At 41.7% G+C, this 23056-nt stretch overlaps 1 protein-coding gene across 2 annotated transcripts in view; it reads right to left on the reverse strand.

Moving 5' to 3' along the window:
• The window catches only part of PLPPR1 (phospholipid phosphatase related 1), a 259951-nt gene extending 237641 nt beyond the window's left edge, over positions 1-22310 (reverse strand). For both annotated transcript variants that reach the window (XM_055302089.1, XM_055302088.1), the window contains exon 1: positions 22266-22310. The gene's annotated coding sequence lies outside the window, so the exon portion shown is untranslated. The remainder of the gene's footprint in view (positions 1-22265) is intronic.
• Between the last annotated feature and the right edge of the window lie 746 nt (positions 22311-23056).

The raw sequence follows: 23056 nt of genomic DNA on the forward strand, positions 1-23056 counted from the left end.
TATAATAGTAGCAAGCACCATTTATTATATGCTAATTATGTCATATACACTATGATAAATATTTTGTGGATTATGTCATTTAATCCTTACTGTAAGCCTAAGAAGTAGGTATTATTAACATCTATATGTTACAGATTAGGCAACTGAAATAAAAAAAAAAAGGTTTAAATATTATGCCCAAGTTCATCCAGCTAGTAAGTAGTGAAGCAGGTTTTTGAACATAGGCAGTATGCTCCTAGTACAACTCCTTAACCACCATAAGGAGCTAATCCATTTAAACCTGACTTCTATTTAAGTACTAAAATCGAATAGTTCTACTTTGTCTAGGATCAATCAAAACTGCCATTAATAGACATCAACTTGGGCCAATTTTGATGTACATTGTTTTTTATTGACTTGGTACTACCAAAGAGAGGCAAGATCCACTAATGACTCTCACCATCCTCTGGCATCTTACCCCTTCTGGGATCCTTCTTCTCTCCTTCTCCTCAATACTATTCTTATAGTATACCGCATCTCAGATGCTATTCCTTCATACTTGGTTCTTCCAGTAACAATTAAAATAGCAGACAACAAAGTACCTACTCATTTGAGATATCTTTCTCATATATGAGACCCATACCCTACTCAGAGAATTCAAATACACTTAGTTTTCATGATTTTTCTGTCTTTTACATTCATGACTTCATGTCTAAAACACAATCTGCTCTGTGACCCCTCCATGTCCAGAGTAGACAGTAAATTTTCATGGTACATAGTGTTTTGCCAAAAAGACATTGAGGAGGATTCAAATCAATCTGGAGATCACAGAATCAGAGATCTCAAATTTCCTGGAATTTATAAGAAGGTTCTTGTTTTTGGGTGTTTAGGTATGATAAATCCAAAGGAAAACTGATCTTACAATCTTGTTTTTAAAAATAAGTCTCTTATTAGAAGCATCACTCTTTAACATATATATGCATAGATATGTACATATACATATGATTATTTGGATTTTTTAATACAAAAATGGACTTTACAATATCCATCATTTAAGGAAAAGTACATCTGTCATGCAAGTGCCAACTTTTGCCCTTCCACCATGGAAAGGATACAGGGAGATACTGATCATCTGTGAACCAGGAATACTGTCCTCATCATACATCAAATCTGTTGGTGCCTTGATCTTAGATTTCTAGCTTCCAAAACTAGGAGAGACAGATCCAGAGAGATTCAAGACCAAGCTAAGGGAGGGCTTCCATCAGATATTGGCTACAAATTACAAGTGAGATGAGGATTCAGAAGGCAACTTTTGCCCAGGTCATCATAAGTAATGGATTTTTTAATGAAGAGTAAAAGGAAAAAGAAGAGTAAGAAAGTCTATCATTATAATGTGGTCAGGAATTGAAAGATATAGGCAGCCATATAATTTATGTCTTAAAGCTATAAATATAGAAATTATTTCTCTTCATTAATTAAATGACACAATAGTATTTAACATGATAAAAAACCTCATTCCACTCCTCAACATTTATTTACTCTATTGTTTTGGCAATGTATTATTTAACTAACACATTGCACTCTGCTTATTGTATAAGACCATGTTTACCCCCAAACTGTTATTTTCATGGAAATACAAATGTCAGGCCATTCAGCAGATTGATTCTATATAAGAAACATCTAAACAGACAGGAGGGAGGGAAGAAGAGCAAGATGGAAGAAAGAAGGTGGGAGGGAAAAGCAGATTAAGTTTTATTTGTTCTATTTGAAGAAAACAAATAGAAAAAAATAAACTTCATCAAGAAGAATAGAGAAGACCTAAGAAAGTAGAAATGTAAAAAGCAGAATGGACTGCAACACTAATGATTCCTCTTTCCCTACCTACCATATTCATTTTCATGATTTGCATTCTACATTAAAACCTATGGTTGTGATTAGTACATGTCACATTTATTTGTCAATATGCATGGACTTATGTAGCTCTGTAGATCTTATCTCACCTACAGAGATGTACTTCTACAATTTTGGACACACATTCTTCAAAAAGAGTATCTTAAGCTATGATCCCCAAAGATAGCTGTGAATGGTAGCAGGACTTGGAGAGTCAGATATGGGATTATGGTCACTTATAGATAGACCGTATTATTTTAAATGTATGCAAATTTCTTATTTACTTCTGGCATTTATATATTTGTTGCTGCTATACCATTTAGCCATTTTACTGACAACCTGTAGTTTTACAAAGGTAAATTACTTTCATCTAGCAAAAAAACATTTGAGATGAGTTTAATTCATTGTGTATTTTCCTAAGTTCTAACTGTATTAACTTAAGTTCTAACTTAAGCTCTAAATTTTAGAAATAATTTTTATTACAATTTTGATGAAAGAGTTTGGTATTCTTCAGTTTTATGTCTGTATAGATACCTAATAAATAATTTGCTTGGGAATTCAAAACTAATATATTTAGAGGACGAAATTTCTAAATCTATGTTATTGCTGATTTTTTTTCATTAAAATGTAATAACTTTCACTCGATATTAATTAAAATGGTCTATTCATTTTTTTTAAAAAAGAGTGTAACTTTGTAGCCAACCTACAGGGTTTAAATCTTATTCTATCACTAAGCATTTATGTGGCCTTGGAAGTCATTGGCCTCTCTCTGCTTTATTTTCTAAATTATAAATTTCTACTGTGATATTTGAATAAAGTAATATATGCAACTAAGAATAGTACCTGGCACCTGGTAAGCAGTATGTTTTAACCACCATTATTAATTTTCTTTTTCCACTTCCCAAAGAATAATGGACATCTCTCCAGGTAAGTAAACATAAAGCCACAGTTTTCAAAGGGGCACAATATTACAATTTATTTAGTATTCCATAATTTTTTCAGTACCCTGCTGATAAAGTATTCAGATATTTTTCCATATTTTAATGGATAAAAACTACATTCAGATATTTTTCCATACTTTGATGACTACATGGTATATTATTGGATGGATGGATATATCTATATCTATATCTATCTATATCTATATCTATATCTATATCTATATCTATATCTATATCTATATCTATATCTATATCTATATCTATATCTATATCTATATCCATCAAAACCCAGGTCCTAATTTCCTCGGGATATCTTCCCCAAAGTCAGAGTACTGAGTGAAAACGTATGTGCATTTTCAGTTTTGAAAATATTTGCTGAGTAAGTGCTGAAACTGTTGTAATAATTCATACAACTATCAGCAGTATACAAACTGTCTGTTTTCAAATTTACATACATATACACACACCTGCCACCACTGAATAAAAGCAAGATTTACAATTTTTTTTTTTTTTACTAATCTAATGGCAGCAAAATGGTATTCTGAGTTTTCATTTGCTTTTCTCTGACTACTACTAAATTTGAACTTCCCTTGATATAATTACTGGTCATTTGCATTTTTACCTTTTATGAGTTTCTTGTTTGCATCTTTGTTCATTTTACTATTGTCTATTTCTTTTTTGTAGTGAGTGCCCTTTGACAGTATGCTCATGAACCCATTATATGCCATATGTCCTGCTAGTATTTTTCCTACCTTTCGTCTTCATCATCCATGTATCACTGAATAGCCACTCTTTAGACAATGGTTCTGAACCAGAATCGTTCCTGGCCTCTGAGGATTTGTGGCTCTTGAAGCATGAGCATTCAATGCAAATGCATTAGGAGATATGCATGTTTCCTATTATAAAATCAATGCTTCTAAGAATCTCCCTGAAGTGAGACAGCATCACATCAATCTTCATACTTTACCTTAAGAAAAATAAACCTTTTCCTGAAGAAGGATGTCTGGTTCATTTACTAACTTGTGAGCCCAATTTCTCTGGGACAATCTTACATCTCAAAGCACTATATTCTTCTCTCATACTCTACAGGAATATATGAGACTCAGTATGAAGTTTACACTAGGGGCTCTAGGACCTCTGTGGTTTTCGATTAGTTCAAGGAAGGCCTAGTGCATCTTACCTCAAACACTTACTAGATCATGGATCACACTGTCTTATATCTGTTTTTTGTCTTCCCAATGAAATGGTAAGCTCAGTTGTGATTTTTTACTTTGCTTTTCAGGAGCCCTGATGTTTTCTTGGACACAAAACAAGGCTATTTGGAATTTCTCCCTGTAAGTAATGATCTATTTATGGACCTGTTTCTCTGACACATTTCTCATGACACAGTTCTTAAGACAGAGAAAAAAAAAGGAATGAAGTGGGGCCAAATAGCTCCTGAGGATGGCAAATGGAATAAAGGAGCAGAAGATTCACTCAGTCAATTGACAAATATTAGTTGAGCCTCTTTTATGGAACAGGCTAGGAACCCACCTACCAATATGGTACAATTTAAGGAAAATTACAAGACATACCTAAGCTAAAACACCTCCATCAACAACAAAGATTCACTTCCTAAGAATCTTAGTAATATCTCAGATAAAATCAGAAGCCGCAGAAAAAGAAACACATAACAGTAATCAAATGGGACGAGAAGTAAAAGAAATGGAAGGGCTACTCAAAGATGGGATATTATTCAAAATAAACTACAGTCACAGATGTATTTGGAGAGAAAAATAACCTACAGTATGACCATTTTAAATATATATTCCTAAAGCACAAACACTGAGTATCAGATGGTGAGGAAATCACACAGTTCAGACTTCAGGCTGGATTCATGCTGGTTATAGTCTACACTGGGGGTTAAAAATGAAAAGGAAGAGAAACTGAAGTGACATCCACTCTAAGAGCAGAGTGGAGACCTCTTGGGCTGATGAAGGAAAGGAATGGTGTGTTCCTAATACAAATTATGGAATGGACACCACAGTGAGGAAGATCAGGGATAAAAGACAAATATTCAGGGCACCTGGGTGGCTCAGCAGTTGAGCATCTGCCTTTGGCTCAGGTCATGATGCTGGGGTCCTGGGATCGAGTCCCACATCAGGCTTCCCACAGGGAACCTGCTTCTCTATCTGCCTATGTCTCTGCCTCTCTCTCTGTGTCTCTCATGAATAAATAAATTAAATGTATTTTTTAAAAAAGACAAATATTTTTTGTCATCTACTGGCTAAAAGACAACTTGATTGACCCAGTGCTCAGATATACACTTAACATTGTTATGTGGTTTCATTTCTCAGAGCATATGAGGTCATTAGGTAGACTATGCTGGAATTTATTCTCATCAACAGTAATGTGGAATGAAGGGAACATCCTTAAAACAGGAATGTGAGAGTTCATGATAGCCAAGTAGGAAGAATTTCGAGGACTCCAGAGAATAGAGGAACAAAATCCCCTCATCTAAAACTCTAGGAAGGGTTAAAAGGACTATGTGTATGTATATGGGAGGAGAGTCTCTAGAGTAAAAATATGACTGACAACAACTATCAATAACTCTGCTGGGGAAGGAAAGGTAAGTTATCTAGAAAGACCAGTATGACTACACAAGGTTGGATTTCAGTAAGCTTCACTTTAAAGACTATATGCTAAAAGGGACACATAACCAAGATAAATACATTATAATAATTGCAAGATTTGTAAGAACAGTTAACACAAAGAAAAAACTAAAGGAACTAATGGTTGAAGAGAAGTTACAGGAAGAAAGGGGGGGCGGTTTATTGGCATTGGTAAGAATAAGAGAGGTGATGAATCAGGGCAGATGACGGAAAAGAAGAACATGGAATTTGGTCATTCTCCTGTTGCCCTGGGTGGGAATATGGATTTCACAGTTGTCTGAGGGAGGGGATGGGAGTCATTCATTAGGGATCAGCAGGAGCAAGGGCTGTCTCAAATGGTCAAGAGAGTAGATAAAAAGAAATGCAAGGGAAAGGTAGCTCAGAGAAAAGAGGCAGAAGACTGGGAAAATGTCACAAAAGAAACTATCTTGGATGAAGTCCATATGGAGCAACTGATAAAATGAAGTTTGTGTTTAGCAGGCTACAAGTTTGTGTAGTGCGCTTAGAAATACAAACATGCATAAGAATGTATATGCTGGGTTTTGTAGGAGAAAACCAGTGTTGGTCAGTTAATATGAATCTCTAAATTCTTTATTTTTAACATGTCTGTATCTGAAGGTATGGCTGATACCTCATCCAAGAGTAAGGAAAGGAGAAGGCAGCTGACATTTACTGGGAATGAACATACCAGGAAATTTAGACAAGCTTAAATACTTACAATAATCATATGAGGTAGGTATTGTTAGTCCATTTATAGATGAGGAAACTGAAGGTCAGAGAGGTTAAATATCTTGCCTATGTCCAAGCTAGTAAAGCGGAACCGAAAATCATCTGTTGGATTCCAGAGTTCACACTTGTCTCATTATTCTATGTCTTCTCTGGAGGAGAACAAAGATATCATAAACTCTTTAAGCATAAAGAGCCATAATTGCTTAGCATGTATACACTTTAGGTTAAGCCTCTGATCTGACCCTGTCTTGTTAAAATAAGCTCATTAAGAGCAATCATTTGGAACCTCTAACCCAGAACATTTTTGGCTCCCCCTCTCCTTACCCACTGCCCAACCAAACTGTTCCATTAGGCATCTAGCATCTAGTTCTTCCATCTAGGCATCAGAAGCTCAGGGTAATCCCATTAATCTGTGACTCTTTGGGTTCACTTATCCACTACTCTTCCATTTATTCACCTATTCAACAAATATTTACCACATACTCAAGTATTCAAATAATCAAAAGGAAATGTGTCCAGTTTTAACTTTGGCTTGTCATGAAAACCTTAATCCACCTGGCCAGGTCTTGTCTGTACACCCACTTGAATTTTCCTGGTTATTTTCATCAACAGTTTTGGTTTCTCCAACTCTACAGATGTAAAGGGCAGGGACCCTTATTTTGTTATTGAGTTTGATGCTTTCAGACCCCACAGCCTTATCTGTCAAGGCGTCTGCTTTTTGGGTTCATCTGAAATATCTGACTCCTTCTGATCAGCTTAGACCCCTCCTCCCCTTGTCATCTCCATTTTCTTCTGTAAGCAGCCTCCCTCTCCACCCACCTACAGTTTTAAAAGCAAGGCTGAGAATTTTATTTTCTCAACTCCTCTGACATATTTCATATTAAAAGGAGAACATAATAAGCAAAAAACTTAATAGCTTTAGGTAAGTAGTTTTGGGCAAACTAGGTAAAGTGATCCCCTGTATAAATGCCAAACATACACTCTGTTTACCACAGAACACTTCCAAATCATATCAAAGAGAAACACATCTGATCCTAGGGTGATTTATATCCTCAGTCAGCACATATTTTTACCTCTGATTCATACTACATGATTTGGCTTTCAAATGCCAAATGAACAGTAAAAATTTGAGCCTTGCATCCTTGGAAGAGTTACCTCTTCTCCCGTCATTCTCAATAAAATGATGGTGCTGAATTAGTAATAGTATATTAATAAATGAGCACTTTTGCAGAATTTTTCAGTTTATCCTCTCATATATCATCTCAAAACAATTCTTTATGAGTTACCCTTGTCTTCATTTTGTAAATGAAGCAATGAGATCCAGAAAGCTTGAGAAAACACTCAGGTCACATGGTAAGTGATGTATCAAGGCTCAAACTTGGATCTTTTCACTGAAATCTCATACTTTCCACTACACTCCACCATTTCCAAGTGATCTTTATGTTCTCTTTCAGGGGCTGGGTTGGGTATGGGCTGCAAAGTTGTCTAGGGGGAGAGAGTGGGAGTCATGAATTAAGGATTAGCAGCAAGAGCTGTCTAAAATGGGCAAGGGCAGATGCCTGGGGAGCTCAGTGGGTTAAGTGGCTGACTTTTGGTTTTGGCTGAAGTCCTGATCTCAGGGTCATGGGACCAAGCCCTGTTGGGCTTTGTGCTCAGTGTGGAGTCTCCGTGGGATTCTTTCCTTCTTCTTCCTCCTCCTCTGCCCTTCCCTGTGCACACACTCTTGTGCATGTGCTTTTGCTCTCTAATATAAGATATTATATAAAAGTAAGATAAAATGGCCAAGAACATAGAAAAAAACAAATCCAAGGAATAGGTAGCTCTGTAGAAAAGGGATTGAAGACTGGGAAAATACCAGAGGAAAAATCATACTGGGTGAAGCCCATGCAGAAAAATTGTTAAGGTGAACACTGTATTTCATCTCCTATAATAATGGAACAATTATTCTTTTTAATTCACATTTTAACAATATTTAAATCATCTTCATTTATAAAATATCACCCAGGGAATTATAATTTAATAAAATTTCCTTTTGATCAAAAGTATAATCACTTAAGTTATAGACATTTCCTAAACTCAAATCAAGAAATAAATCAAAATTGCTTTTGAAGAAAAAGAAAAGTACTCAAGTTTCTTCCTGTGGCTCCAGATGTTCAGAAACAGGTTTACTTAGAAGTTGAATCTACCTTAAAAGTAATTTACCATTATTTTCAGGAAAGAGATAGAGGAATCTAGCACCTGGGAGGGAAAAATGAGGACAACTGTTGATGGGTAGATATTTCTCTTTGCTACTAAAAAGCCAGAAAAAAATCTTGACAGGAAGTATCCCTGGGATGGTCCCCACAGGCTTTCTGGAGAAACAAGAGAACGAAGAAACCCTAGTTTCATGAATTGTCCCCTTAAATTCACTAACAACAAAGAAACTCGAATTTGAGGAAAAGGTAGAGGAAAAAAGATATATAGCAAAAGTGAGATCTGAGAAGAGGAGAGGAGGAAGATCCCCTCTTGGGGATCACCCTCTGGTGAAAGACTATAGACATTCTACTTGCCAGATGCCTTATTAGAAAAGGTATTCATGATCTGATAAATTCTGATTTATTCTCTAGTGATTTTATCCTTCCTGTAACACTAGGCAATCAATTCACCCAGTTCTGAATGTTTGGATTTCTTTCAGTTCTTTTCCTATAAATTCTATTTTCTCCATGGTATAAAGATACAGCTTAGTTTTTCATCACTTGCCCCTAGACTGGCTTTTCTTGATGACTCTTATAAAGGCTGACATCTTTTAAGAATGACTATAACATATTCTCTTTTAACATAGTTAAACTCCAAAAATTTTACATTTCCCTTGAATTAGTTTTGGTAAGCTTCTTTGATGTAGTTGGTATATAGGGGAGTGAAAACTTATGCTCAAAGCAAAAGACCCATAAAAAAATCTAATAACTGGGGGTGCCTGGGTGGTTCAGTGAGCTCAGGTCATGATCTCAGGGTCCTAGGATCAAGTCCTGAGTTTGACTCTACACTCAGTGGGGAGTCTGCTTGAGATCTTTCTCCCTCACCCTGTGCACCTCCCCTAAGCCCCCTCATGCATGATCTCTCTCTCTCTCTCCCTCAAATAAATAAATCTTTTTTAAAAAAATCTAGTAACTGGGCAGCCCCGGTGGCGCAGCGGTTTGGCGCCGCCTGCAGCCTGGGGTGTGATCCTGGAGACCCTGGATCGAGTCCCACGTCGGGCTCCCTGCATGGAGCCTGCTTCTCCCTCTGCCTGTGTCTCTGCCTCTCATTCTCTCTCTGTGTCTCTATAAATAAATAAACAAAATCTTAAAAAAAAATCTAGTAACTGTTCTGCAAGGAAATTCACAGAGATCAAGACCTAGGTTCATGTGTTCATGTGTTCAGGTAAGGCAGATATAGCTTCTCTGGGAGAAACTGGGACAACTTCAGGGCAGTCCAGTCCTTCTCAGAGCTGTCTGTGGTTGCTGTATCCATATGACACAAAGGCAATGAATCACACAGAATACTTGTCAACATTTGACCCCCAGCCAAACCTAGTAACTAGGTATAACCTCATATTTAGAGATCCCATGATAGCTAGATTTCCTAATACAAATATACATCTCTTCAATAGTGGGTGACATACAAAGATAAGAAGGTATACATGTTAAGTATTTAATTTTCCAAAGATATTTTCCTTTTGAGTCCTTAATCTGTGCCCAATTTGCTCATTTTATTGGAGCACTATATAAATGAGTCTTTTTATGGAATAAAGTTTGATTTTAGGGGGCACCATTTAATTTTACCTTCTTCATAGGAGTTGCACCCCTAAATCTGGCCATCTGGCCCCATGTAGCTAGAAAGAGGAAGAATTTGGCTCAATCAGGAAGAATATTTTAATGTTTCAAGTTGTCCACAGAAAAATGGACTCTTAGATGAAGTAAGTTTGCTGGCACGTGCCCCACCCACGGCATCCATGTGTCTGAGTGCCACTTAATTGAGACACTTCTGCCTCACTTAGAGCAATCCTCTGTGACCGCCCCATTCCCAGCATGCATTTCCAGATCTGTCCAGCAGAACTCTGAAGCTATCTCACATTTTTAGATATTGTCTCATCTTTTGGATTTAGTGATTTCTATTGGTTTCCTAGATCCACTCTCAAGATGCCAATTATTCTTTATACTCTACTTCATTTATTCAATAAATTTCAATTAAAGTTATAAAGTATGACAGGCATGCTTCTAGGTCTTGGGGATGTAAAAGAGACAAAACATATACAGTCTTTCATCTTGCTTACATTTTAGTAGGAGAAAACATCACAAATAAACAATATACATATATATGAAAAGACGGTGGTCAATACTAATAAAGAAATGTAAAGCAGAGTAAAGAGTTAAAGATGGGGTGCCTGGGTGGCTCAGTTGGGTAAGCATCTGACTCTTGATTTTGGCTCAGGTCATGATCTCAAGGTCATGAGATTGAGCCTGCATCAGGTTCTGCCTGGGCGTGGATCCTACTTAAGATTCTCTCTCTCTCTCTCTCTCTCTCTCTCTCTCTCTCTCTCTCTCCCTCTGCCCCCTCCTACCCCACCCCTTCTCTCTCTCTTAAAAAAAAAAAAGTTAAAGATGAATGGGCTGGTTCTTCTACAGACAGTGACCAGAGAAGACTTCTATGTCTGATGAAGACATGATGTATAAAGTGGTAAGAGCATGACAGAGGGATATAGATTTTTGCAAAGCAGGTATTCTAGACTGAGCTAACAGAAAGTGCAAAGTCCTGAGGTATGTTTGTGTTTTTGATGCACATCAAGGTTACCTTCTCTGCCCCAGGTCTCTGGATCCTGGCCAACCACAGCTCAGATCCAATCAGCCTCAATCTTAGGTACATCCATTATGGCCACCCGCAAGGAGAAAGAATACTGAAAAGAAGAAGCCGGATAGCTTCTTGTTATGTGGTGTGAAAGGAGAGACTCTAGCACTGAGGGAGTGACTGGGATTCTACATATATGTCTACATCTAGGGCACCTACCAGTAAACTAAGGAAATGGGACCTGCATTATGTATTTAACCAGCAGTGTCTAATAATGCCGTCTTCATATTTGAGCAAGGCATACATTTTCAATTCCCAAGCATTTCCATCAAAGTAGAAAGATGCACAGAATGAGGGCTGAGATTTATTCTTTAAAGCAGAACTTTGATGTATTGATCAAATCCTTCTATTCCCCCACCCCTTGCTATGCTTCTGAATTTCATGGTTCATGGATTAGGATTGAATGAAGTTGATATTCTGATGAAGACATGACAAAGTTTTGGGGTTACCAGTGTAATGATGCATATTTTTTAGCTTCTTGCTTTAAGTCTTAATTTCCAAACAAAATAAACAAAAGGAGGTTAAAGTGTTATGGAAGAAAATGCGACAACTGGGTATTTTAAAGCTTGACATTTAAGTGGTTCTGAGGGCTCTTCACCATGTATGTGTAATAAATAATGAATAATAGTTACTGTAATGTCCTTAGTCCTTATTATCTTCTAAACTCTATATTAATAGATTAATTCCTTACAAAATCTTTTTATTTTTTTTTATTTATTCCTTACAAAATCTCTTCTGGGGAGGGAAGTTACTTTAATTATCTCCATCTCACAGATGAGAGATCTGAGTCTTCGAATGACAAAGGGACCAGCCTGACATCGCAATGCCTGTGAATGGCAGAGCTGGGACTAGAACCCAGCTCCATCTGTTTCCACAGCCCAAGCTATTAGCCCACCACAGGATTCTGCCTCCATAGCAGTGAAAGATAATTAGAGTACTTAGGAATCAGAGTCTTACTTATGCTCCCATAATGAAGAAAACAATCATCAGTTAATATAAGGAAGAGTTCCTGCCTTGACTGAAGTTGGCAGGTAAAATTCATTCATTTTGGAACTCATTTCTCAAGGTTTAAGGTGGCTAGAAGTGAAACTGAAAAATAAAACTCTGCTAATATGTTACACCTGGTAAGGTGCATACCCCCTCATCTCAACATTAGGGGCAGACTGTTGCCTAACTTCAAATTCTTGGTAAAGTGGAAGAATATTGGGCCAGGGAGAAGGGAGAGCTTGGGTAGTGGTTAGGTAAGCAGGGAGGGGAATAAGGACGGGGATACAGTCTCAGCAGCAGCTTGTGGGTGAGAATATTTACATAAAGCATGAGGCTCAATCTGCTAGGGATTCATTGCTCAGACTAGTGTTTGTGAAGTGAGTTCCCCTGTTCCCTCTTCCAGCTGTGAGGGCTGCTTTGCAGTCAGGTGTAACAGAATCAGCCCTGCCTTACTAGGCTGGAAACCAAACCTGTCATCCCAGTCTCTCCAATCACGGGGGGGGGGGGGGGGGGGGGGGGGGGGGGGACCCTGGAGAGGTCGGTTAACCTCAATGGACCCTTTTCTCATCTAAAAAAAGGGAAGACAATTGAGTAGACTATCCCTTCCAGCAATTGTGTGAATCAAGGAGAATTTACAGCTGTTGCCATTCATTAAGTTCAAATTAAGTCACCTAATTATTTTATCTCTTGTTAGATAGGAGGTAAGCTCCTGAAAAGCACATGGTATATAGTAGGTGACTCCTAGAGGGAGCTCAGCAAATATCTGCTCATTGACTGTATCTACAAAATATACATGGGGACAAATGGCCAAAGAACCCTAGGATATGTCAGCTGAGCCCTATTTTAGGATGGAAAGCAACACTCATCCTTCTCATACAACAGTAATATTTACCAGATGCTTATTACCCTAAAAATTGCTTTCGTTTGATATCGTGACTAAAAGTAAATGGTAAAATAGTCTGTAAAGTATGATCTTACTTAAAAAAAAAAAAAAAAGAACAGCATATGTAAATGTTAACGAACCAAAAACGTTGGAGGCACTAAGCAATTGACAGTGGTTTTCTGGGAAAGAGGCTGAAGCAGAAATATGACTGGATTTTTACTTTCTACACCATGTACCTCATTACATCTGCATTTTGTATCATATTGTAGTACGTATATCATTGTTTAGGGTTTTGGTTGCTGAAATACTCTAATTGTTCCAACTAGTCTGGCCAGGAATTGCTTGTGTCACATGTCACATGTCAGCCTATGTAAAAAACTAAACCCAAAGGATTTTCTCGAACCTAAAGATACTGCCTTGCTTTTTACACTGCAGGGGGTGGGAAAACACACACACATACACACACACACACAGAGAGAGATAATGTTTTTTCCAGTTAATGCAAGTGTGAATGAAATAGTCTTACTTTTTTTTTCTTTCAGTTCCTGTGACCCCCAGGAGAGAAGGCTGTGGGCTGATTATTAGAGCATTTGAGTGTGTGGGTTTGCCTGGAAGCAAGAGCTAGCAAAGGCTGGAAGATGAGACTAACGATAAAGCATGCTCAGCTTGTAGAGCTCTGAGCTGAACAGCATTACTCTCGACCAGATTTTATTTGTTGTTAATTATATCCGATTCCACTTGATTATGGATTTCAATGAATTTAAAAGGTTGGGGGTGGGGGTCACTTCTCCATGCTATTCATCACAAACATCAATAAAAAGAGCACCCCAGAAACCCTTGACCATCAGCCGTGCAAATATATTACCCCTCATTGTGATGGATTTGCTCCAGTAATTATGATCACCTTTTCTTCAGTCTGTGTCTGTGAGCATTTCTAGAACACTTGATGCCATAATACCCAAAGAAAGAGCCCTTTCTGACATAATGGAGGCAATATAAAATATGTGCTTTCCTGTCTTGTAAAAATTTATGACATTCACACAAAGAGGGGTATTTATTTCCTATGTGTATGCATCTCTGCTTTTCGTTGTTATAGATGAATGGGAAAAGATAAATGTACCACAGAACGAGGGAATAATGGCAGGGAGGGGAGCTGACTGCTGACTTCCCATCTAGTGAATCCAGACAAGCTGCTGAAGCCCTGCACTCAAGGTTCTGAGGATGGCAGGAGGTGATGGGGTGATCTGTCACCCCAGCCTTTGAGAATCAGAAGGATCAAGTGGGATGAGCATAGGCTTTGAACTCAGGCCTAGGTTGGAGTCCAGCTCTAGCTTTGAAAGCTTGGGAAAGCTAACTGACCTTTGCTCAGCTGTCGAATGAGATATTAATAATGTCTATTCCAGCATGCTGGAGAAACTAAGGAAATAATACATATACCATATGTGTATAATATATGTAAAGCCATGGATGGTACTTGGTAGATACCCCCTAAAAAGTCCCTCCCTTTAACTCTTTTTCTCATCTCTATTACCAGTCCTTTCCTTCCTTTCCTAATTTTTTTTGGCAGAAATAGCCAAGGTTTTGTGTTTTTTGTTTTTTGTTTTTGTTTTTGTTTGTTTTTTTTTTTTTTAGCCTTCTGATCACAAATCTTCAAAACAAGCCAGCAGTACCATAAGTCAAAATCAGCCAAGTTGATGGGTAGAATAATTTTCTTTTTTCCATCCTGGGTCTTCAAAAACCTCAAAAATATAGACCTAGATAAACCTACAAATGAAGACGACCTTTACATTGTCCTTAGCCCTGAGATAGATAGATAGATAGATGGATGATAGGTAGACAGAGCTTTTCTTTTTTTTTTTTTTAAACCAAGGTCAATTTATTTTATTTATTTATTTTTTTATAAATGTTTTTTAATTTTTTTATTTATTTATGATAGTCACAGAGAGAGAGGGAGAGAGGCAGAGACATAGGCAGAGGGAGAAGCTGGCTCCATGCACTGGGAGCCCGACGTGGGATTCGATCCTGGGTCTCCAGGATCACGCCCTGGGCCAAAGGCAGGCGCTAAACCGCTGCGCCACCCAGGGATCCCCAATTTATTTTATTTTTAAAGATTTTACTTATTTATTCATGAGAGACACACAGAGAGAGAGAGAGGAGCAGAGACACAGGCAGAGGGAGAAGCAGGCTCCATGCAAGGAGCCCAATGTGGGACTCGATCCCAGGTCTCCAGGATCACACCCTGGGCTGCAGGTGGCGCCAAACCGCTGTGCCACCAGGGCTGCCCCAGAGCTTTTACTCAACTTTATTTTTTCCTTTTGGCCTTGCTTTATACTGTGAAAGTAATGTTTACTAACTATCAGATCAGCCAGGTCATGAAACGTTTATTAACAGCTCACACCACCATGTTGAATGGCATTTCCTTCGATATTTTCAATTAGGACCCATGCCATACACAGTCCTTTTTACACTGTGTTCTCACACTAATGTTGGGAGGCTATGAAATACTCTCCCTTCTACTGTGTGGAAGGGCACAGCTGGAACCAGGGTGAGGCCCGTGAGACACCTGCCTTAGAGGAAAAATTGAGAGGGGAGCCAAAAAATTCAATAATCAAGATAAACAATATTTTAATACCATTTTTTAAAAAAATCAAAATTATTGCCAAAAATCCATGATGAACAGAACATCAACATTTTAAACAAGATAGGAATTAACCATGCACTTGCATAACCCTGCCTCCCTCCACTCCACCTGACCCAGGCTGTAGGTAGACCCTGCATCTGAAATCAGTGACTGGCATCTGGTTCCAGTCCTCACACTACTTGGCTACATGGCCTCAGATGAGTCGCTGAACATCTCTGATTCTCAGTCTCCTCATCTTGTTTCACTTACAAGTCTGGTTAGAAACATTCCAGTGACTGTGAATTTGCAAATTCTAGGATTTTTTTTGACAACATGAAGATGCATGACTGGGATATCAGTGATGACTCAACTGGACAAGATTCATTCACCGCACCAGCCATTCAATCCAAAATGTTTACTGAGCGCTTGTTGTGTGACAAGTGCTCTGTGAGGTGCTGAAAATACAAAGTTAAGGACTACAGAAACACATAAAAAAGCCAACCCTAGTGCTAAAAGGCCAGAACAGGCTTCCCTAGGAAGACATTTTGGCCTAAAGGACTAAAAGAGTTAGGGAAGGCAAGGATGGAGTTCCAGAAAAAGACCTGAAGGTAACAAAGAAAAAATCTCAGTTGGGGAACCATAATAAGTGTGGTGTGGGTGGTCTTTAGTATAAACGGGGGTAGATGAAACAAACAAAACCAATCTTTGATTTCAGAGCAGTAATAAAAGTACTTGGGGAGTAAAAGGCAAAGAGCACTAGGTCATGGTCAGACCTGGGTTCCAGTCACTGCTCTGTTGCAAATTAGCTAGATGGTAGGTCTTCCATTTCCACTGGCATGCTATTTTAGAACACATCACAAACTTTTCCATAAGACAAGAGGCTTTTAATTCCCACGAGTATTGCAAATCTCACATCTGAGATATTTAGAGTTTACATCCTTCAGCACCAAAGAAGTGCTATAATTAATACATGTAGTCACTTCCCTGCAAACAATTTGCTAAACAGCTAAGTAGCTGTTGTGTGACGCCCATGAACCTGAAGAATGCTAGTACCAGACTAAGGCAAACAAACTCTCATCTTCCCGGGACAGGCAAGAGGAGGAGGCAACCAGGCAAACTCGGTGGAGCTACTCTGCTCCTGCCATATTTGTGTGCGCCAATTTAATTCCTGCACTTAGGAAGACAGGATTAGAGCCAGCTATTTACAACCAACCAAAATAATTGTTTTAAATGAACACCAAAGAACACAATCACTGGGCTCCTGAGCATAGCATTAAAGCTTTATGTTTGTAACCTCACTGTTGTCACACACAATACCTGCTGTGGGTTGAGCACTTACTCTGTGCTGAGCTTTACAAATATTAACTAATTCTCACAATTCTAGGTGAGGGGTTAGGACGGTTTTCACCATATTACAGATATGAGTAATTTGAAGCACAGAGAAATACACTCTGTGACGAAAGTCGCACAGTTGAGTGGCAGAGCCAAAATTCAAATACAGCCTGTCTACCTCCAGTCTGTGCTCTTGGCCACCATGCCACCTAAACAAGGTTCATCATCTTGTATGCCCGAGTGACACGCTTAGAGTATGGCACTCAGAGTCTCCTTGAGTTTCCAGAACGCTGTAGCAAGCACCTCAGTTATTTAGTTACGGGAAAGAGGAGCACACTCCACACCTTTTCTCAAATTCATCCTCTTATGCTCTTGGAAAGAGATGTCCTTCCTCCTCTGTCTCTTCTCATTTCCTACATCTTTTGTTCTCTTTAGACACCAGCTCTTCCTGCCAGTTCCCCTTTAATAAAAACTGTGTTTGAGGTTCACTGTACCTTCTCCCTACAGCCCCATAACTCTTTCCCCACCAGATGTTTGCCTTGCCTGGATTTTCTTACCTCCCATTCCCCACTCAACCCCTGGAAATACAGCTTCTGAGCATGCTGCTGTACTAACGCGGTTTCCTAATGGTCACAGTGAACCCCTTTTCACTGTCTTTTTTTTCAGTTCCCTATTTTCAGTATTTTCAACTTCTCTGCACTTAAAATCATCCTGATAATTTACACACTTGCTAGAGAGGGACACTGTAGGATTATTAAAATTGAGATCTGGTTCTGCCACTTACTGACTTGGTAACTTGGGACAAGCTACTGGAACTTTCTATGGTACTGTTGCTCTCCTGCATCCCTAAATTTTGCTAAATGCTGAGATTTAGTCTTTGGCTCCCTGATCTCCTGATCATTTCATTCCCACTGCTCTGCCACTATCCATCCAAAGTCAAACTCAAAATGCTATCAAAATTTGATATTCTTGGGGATCCCTGGGTGGCGCAGCGGTTTGGCGCCTGCCTTTGGCCCAGGGCGCGATCCTGGAGACCCGGGATCAAATCCCACATCAGGCTCCTGGTGCATGGAGCCTGCTTCTCCCTCTGCCTGTGTCTCTGCCTCTCTCTCTCTCTCTGTGTGACTATCATAAATAAATAAAAAAATTTTAAAAAAAATTTGATATTCTTCTCTTTCACTCCCTGTAGTTACCCTGAAAACAAATTCTCCTGTTTTTATCTGTTCTGACATCTCCTACTGGGATTTTAAGATTGGAACCCAATATGCTGGGGTTTGGTTCAGCAAGGAACCCAGTTCCTAGGGCTGCATGGTTGGAACATGGGTGCTCTGGCCCTTACCCCAGGATGCCAAGATGCTATGAGCTCTTTAAATGAGACCCTGCGGTTTACAAACTCCTTACCCCCAGACTATTGTAAAAGTTTGAGGAAAGTGCATGAAATCAGGAAATTCTGCCAAGTAAGGGGAAAGGAAAGGGGAAATCACATTTACTGCCATCCTACTATGAATCAGGAACCGTGCTAAATGCTGTTGCTTCCACGATGGGCTCATGATACAATTTTTTTACGTATAAAAAGTGTGATGTCACAATACTGCTTCTTATTGGCATTTCATAGGAAAGTTCTTCACAGAGGCAGTCGCCCTGGATCATTTTGTTACTGACCTTCCAAAGGTTGACCACCTTGGAGAAATGGAATCATGATTTAGCTTCTACTATTCTAATGGAGAAATCATCACCTCATGACTGGACTTCTCATTCACTGATTCAGGCTTTCATTCAACAAATATTTATTGAGTCCCTACTCTGCACCAAGACTGTGATGGTGATGAATGCTAGAGATTCAGCTGTGACTGCCTTGCCCTCAAAATACAGAAAGGAGAGCACACAAGGGAATGCTGGGGAAGACGAAGGTAGCAAGGGAGCACATGGTAGGAGACCCTTAGATGAGCACGGTTTACTTTTGTCACTCGTCTCCCAGACACCTCTCCACCCCCACTGCCACCATCCTCATCATTTCACACCTGTATTTCCACAATAAGCTCCCTGCCTTCAGTCTCACCACCTCCAATCCATCCTCCACATTATGGTCACAGTCATCTCTCTTGAATGCAAATCTGATGTCTCAGCCTTTTTTCAAACTCTTTCCAACTCATTTGGATAAAACTGAAGCTCTTTTGCTTGGGATATTTCCATTCACACTTGATCTCTGATATGACAGTTTGCTGTTCCATGGAGTTAAGAACCCACTTCTCTCCCTGCAGCCACACAGAACTACTTCCAATTCTCATATAGTTTTTTTTTCTGCCTGGAAAGCCCTTCTCTTCTTCTTGTCCTTTAAGACTCAGCTCACCTCGACCGCCCTAAGAAAGCTTCTTGATCTTTTCACCCTCTTTTAGGTGGATGCCCTCCTTTGGTGCTTTTATAGCATCCTGGGCATATCTCTATCCAAACACAGACTCTATTACATTAGTTGTCAATTAATGTTACCCAGGTGCTGTTCATCTCTGTGTCCACACACCAGCACCCTGTGCTCTAGCCACACGGGATGGCTTACAGTTACACTAACTCATTGGGCACTTTTACACATTTCCTCTGCTTGGACTGTCCTTTCTAACCTCCTCTACCTAGTAAAAGAGTATTCATTTTTCAAAAATATCTCAGCTCCAGAGGAAGAAAAGCAAGCAAACAAACACATGTCTGTACTACTGGCATTTGATTTAACCTATAATTATAACAGTTAAACAGACTGCAGCATAGTTAGCTAAATACCTACTTCTTCCACCTTGAAAGCTGGCACTATTTTTTACTTCCTTATGGCTTTTCTGGTTTTGCTTTTTTTCCCCAGTCTCCAGCACATAATAAGTAATTGATGTGTGTTTTCTGAATGTTGAGGAAATCCAGGAGGGAGGATGGAGGATACAGCATTCATGTTAAGAACTCACTGTGCAGTACGTAGCTATCCTACTCCCTAATGATTTCATGTGTGTTAATCTTGTATCTACAACTAGATCATAAACCCTTTCAAGCCTGGAATATGTTATACATTTTTATATGCCCTCCAACGTAAATGATAGGTGCTCAATAAACGCTTAGAAATAGAATCTGAATATAATCAAAATGAACTAAGATTGCAAATGTAGGGAAAGGAAATATATCATAGAGAAAATAGAGTTCTAATAAAAAGCAACAAAAATTTTTAAATCTTTCCTTGCCAAGTTTTGCAAAGTAAATGATGATACCGTTCACTATGAAATAAAAAGGATATATGCTGATAATTATATTTAAACCCCCTCTATGCCAATATCAACTTGAAAATATTTCAGGAAGCGTCTTCACTTCACCAGTTGTTTAAAAAGAAAAGGAGGAAAAAAAGCTTTCAGATTTCTATCTTACTAAATGCATAAAAAAAAAGCTTTTTAAAAAGCATAAAAGCTGTACGGAAGTGTACTATGCTGCACACCCAAAACTAATATTACACTGTGTGTTAACTGAAATTTAAATAAAAACTTTTTTAAAAAATCATATGACTGAAGCTGTTTTAATAATATGCATTCCCTTCCCAGTGCCCTCCCTCCTTTACTTCTTTCTCAGAAACTTCTTCACCTTTGACTATGTTGACTTGTGAGTCAAAGTCTCTTTTATGTGTGAACTTTCTCTATTAGCTTCATGTATATCATGCTCTCTCCCACTTCAAAGAAGTTACAGAATGTTAAAAATTAAAATTAAAAAAAAAAAAGGGTCCCCAGAGCAGCAGAGAGATGGCCTCCACCTCTCATCTTAAAATGAAGAGCACACTCTCTGACAACCCATAGACACAAGTTCTGGATCTGAGCTTCCAGCATTTTCTTCTGTCGGCATCAGCTTGGCTTCCAGGTTCCCCACTCTCTCCTCTTCCAAGGTTTTGAGCTATAGAAGCGTCAAAAATACACCTGTCCGCACATCCCAGGTAGAAACAAAACGTCAGGATGGAGAAACTTCGGCACGTGGCCCCGCTCTAGACTTACAGGATTAATTTAGGACTGTGCTAAAGGTCAACTCGGGAATAATCAAGTCTGTTCTCCTCCAGATGTGACATTCCAGAAGTCTCCCTACTGGAGTCCCATCCAGGAATAAAAGCCACCCTCCACGGAAGCGCTCTGGGAGTCCAGGGAAGCCTGCAGGGTACCTTGCCTCCCGCTGGACCTCTCCCTGCCCTAAGGAGCTTCCAGTCACTCCTCGCCTGAAAAGCCCTCCTCTGTCCCTCTTGCAGTCCCCTTTGTCCCAGTCCTGGACTCCTCCAACGCCGACTCGGTCTCTGCCTTTTCAAAGGGCCATTAGATTGGAGGCGATTCCCAGGTGCCGGCGGCGCTCCGCACTCTGACGCCCCGCCCGCTGGGGCTGGCATTTTAGGAAATCCTTTTTTTTTTTTTCTTGGGGGGAGGGGGGAGAGGGGGGAACCTCTTCCCTGGGACCTAAGAGGTCTTCAACACCAGCTCCATACCAGGCTGCAGAGAACCTCTCCCGCCGGAGCGGTTAAAAGGGAAAACGATATCCCCACAAAGGAAAATAACCCAGAATCCTCCACATATTGCACCTGTGTGTGTGTGTGTGTGTGTGTGTGTGTGTGTCATAAAATAAAACCCCCAGGGCAATAAGGAAGCCCCCGCTTCCCCCAGCTGCAGCCGCCCAGCGCCCGGCGTGCAGCCAGCCCCGTCCCGGGGGAGGCGAGGTCCCGGCGCCCAGCGTTCGCAGGGGGGACTATGGCGAGCCTTTCAGGAACTCATCATTCATCCCCGCGCTGACCCGCGCCTCACCCCGCGCCTCTGGCACCCGCGCTGAATGCAAGCCAAAGGCGGCCCCCCCAGTCCTGCAGGGGACAGCCCCGCACGCACACCCACACTACGGCGCGCCCGGGGCGTGCGGCCGCGGCGGGATGACAGGTGTCCACGCCTGAGGGTAGATCAAAGGCGACGCTTGCAGCCCGGGTGACAGACCCCGATCTTGGCACCGGCTACCCCGCAGGGCGCCCCCTCCCCGCCCGCGCCCGCGCCCGCGCCCGCGCGCCGGCTCCCGTCGCAGCCCCGAAGGCCGCCCGGAGGGTGGAACCGGACGGAGGGAGCCTCCACGCCCCCTTTGTCTCCACGCTTCCCAAATGACAGGGGAGGAAAGTTTACGAGCGGGGAGGGTGTAGCTTTCTGCCGGGTCCATCTGACCCCTCGCAGGAGGCGACCCTCCCTGGGATCGCCCTCTCCCCCCGCACACCCGGGCGCCGCCTTCATCTGCACCTGCAAAGCCGCAAGCCGGGTTTGGGCCACCTGCTCCGCCGCGTGGGGCCAGGAGCCCGCGCCCCCCCGCGCCCCCGCGCCCCCCGCCGCCCCCGAGCGGTCCGCGTCTGCGGGCGCCCCACTCACCTCTCGCGGCGGCGCGTCCCCCCGCGCGCCCTACTGGGCCGTCCGGCTGCCGGGGGCGAGGTGCATTCACGCGGCGGGGGACGCGCTCCCCGGGCTCTGCTGCATTCCGCCTGCGTGGGAGGGCGAGCCGGCGAGCGCGCGGCGCGGGCGGGTACGAGTGTGTGTTTGTGCGAGTGTGTGTGTGAGTGCGGGTGGGAGTGTGCGCGCGCGCGCGTGGGGCGGGAGGGGCGGGGGCGCGGGCTCACAGCCCCCCTGGGCGCACAGCCCGCGCGCCGCCGCCGCCGCCGCCGCCGCCTCCCGCTGCCGCGAGCGCAGGGTCCAGGTTCCAGGATCTCCTGTTTGTTTAATGAAAGGAAGGAGCAAAAGGCAGGCGGGGAGGGGGGGGCGGGGGGCGGCGGAGGAGAGGCGGGGAGGGCGCCCGGCCGCGCATGCTCAGACTGGGACCCCGAGCGCTCACTCCGGAGCGCGGCAGGGCGAGGAGAGCGAGCTGCGGGTTGCGGCGGGCGAGCCTGCGCCGGCCCGAGCGGAGAGGGGGCGCGGCGGGCTTCCCGAAGGCAGCAGGGAAGCCCAGCCGCACAGGTGCGCCGGGCGCGGGGACATCCCTCCATCCCTAGGAGCCCGCGGCCGGGGAACGCGGGGGGCCCCCTCGCTGTCGTCCCGCGCCCCGCTCTCTTGCCTCGGTGCTTGGGGCCCCGTGGTCGGCAGGAGCCCGGGCGGCGGGCAGGTCGTGCCTAGGCTGCAGTGAGTTCCCCGCTCTGCGCTGCTTGCTTCCCCTCCCAACTTCCGCTCTG

This window comes from Nyctereutes procyonoides, unplaced genomic scaffold, assembly GCF_905146905.1.
Source record: "Nyctereutes procyonoides isolate TBG_1078 unplaced genomic scaffold, NYPRO_anot_genome, whole genome shotgun sequence".
NCBI lineage: Eukaryota > Metazoa > Chordata > Mammalia > Carnivora > Canidae > Nyctereutes > Nyctereutes procyonoides.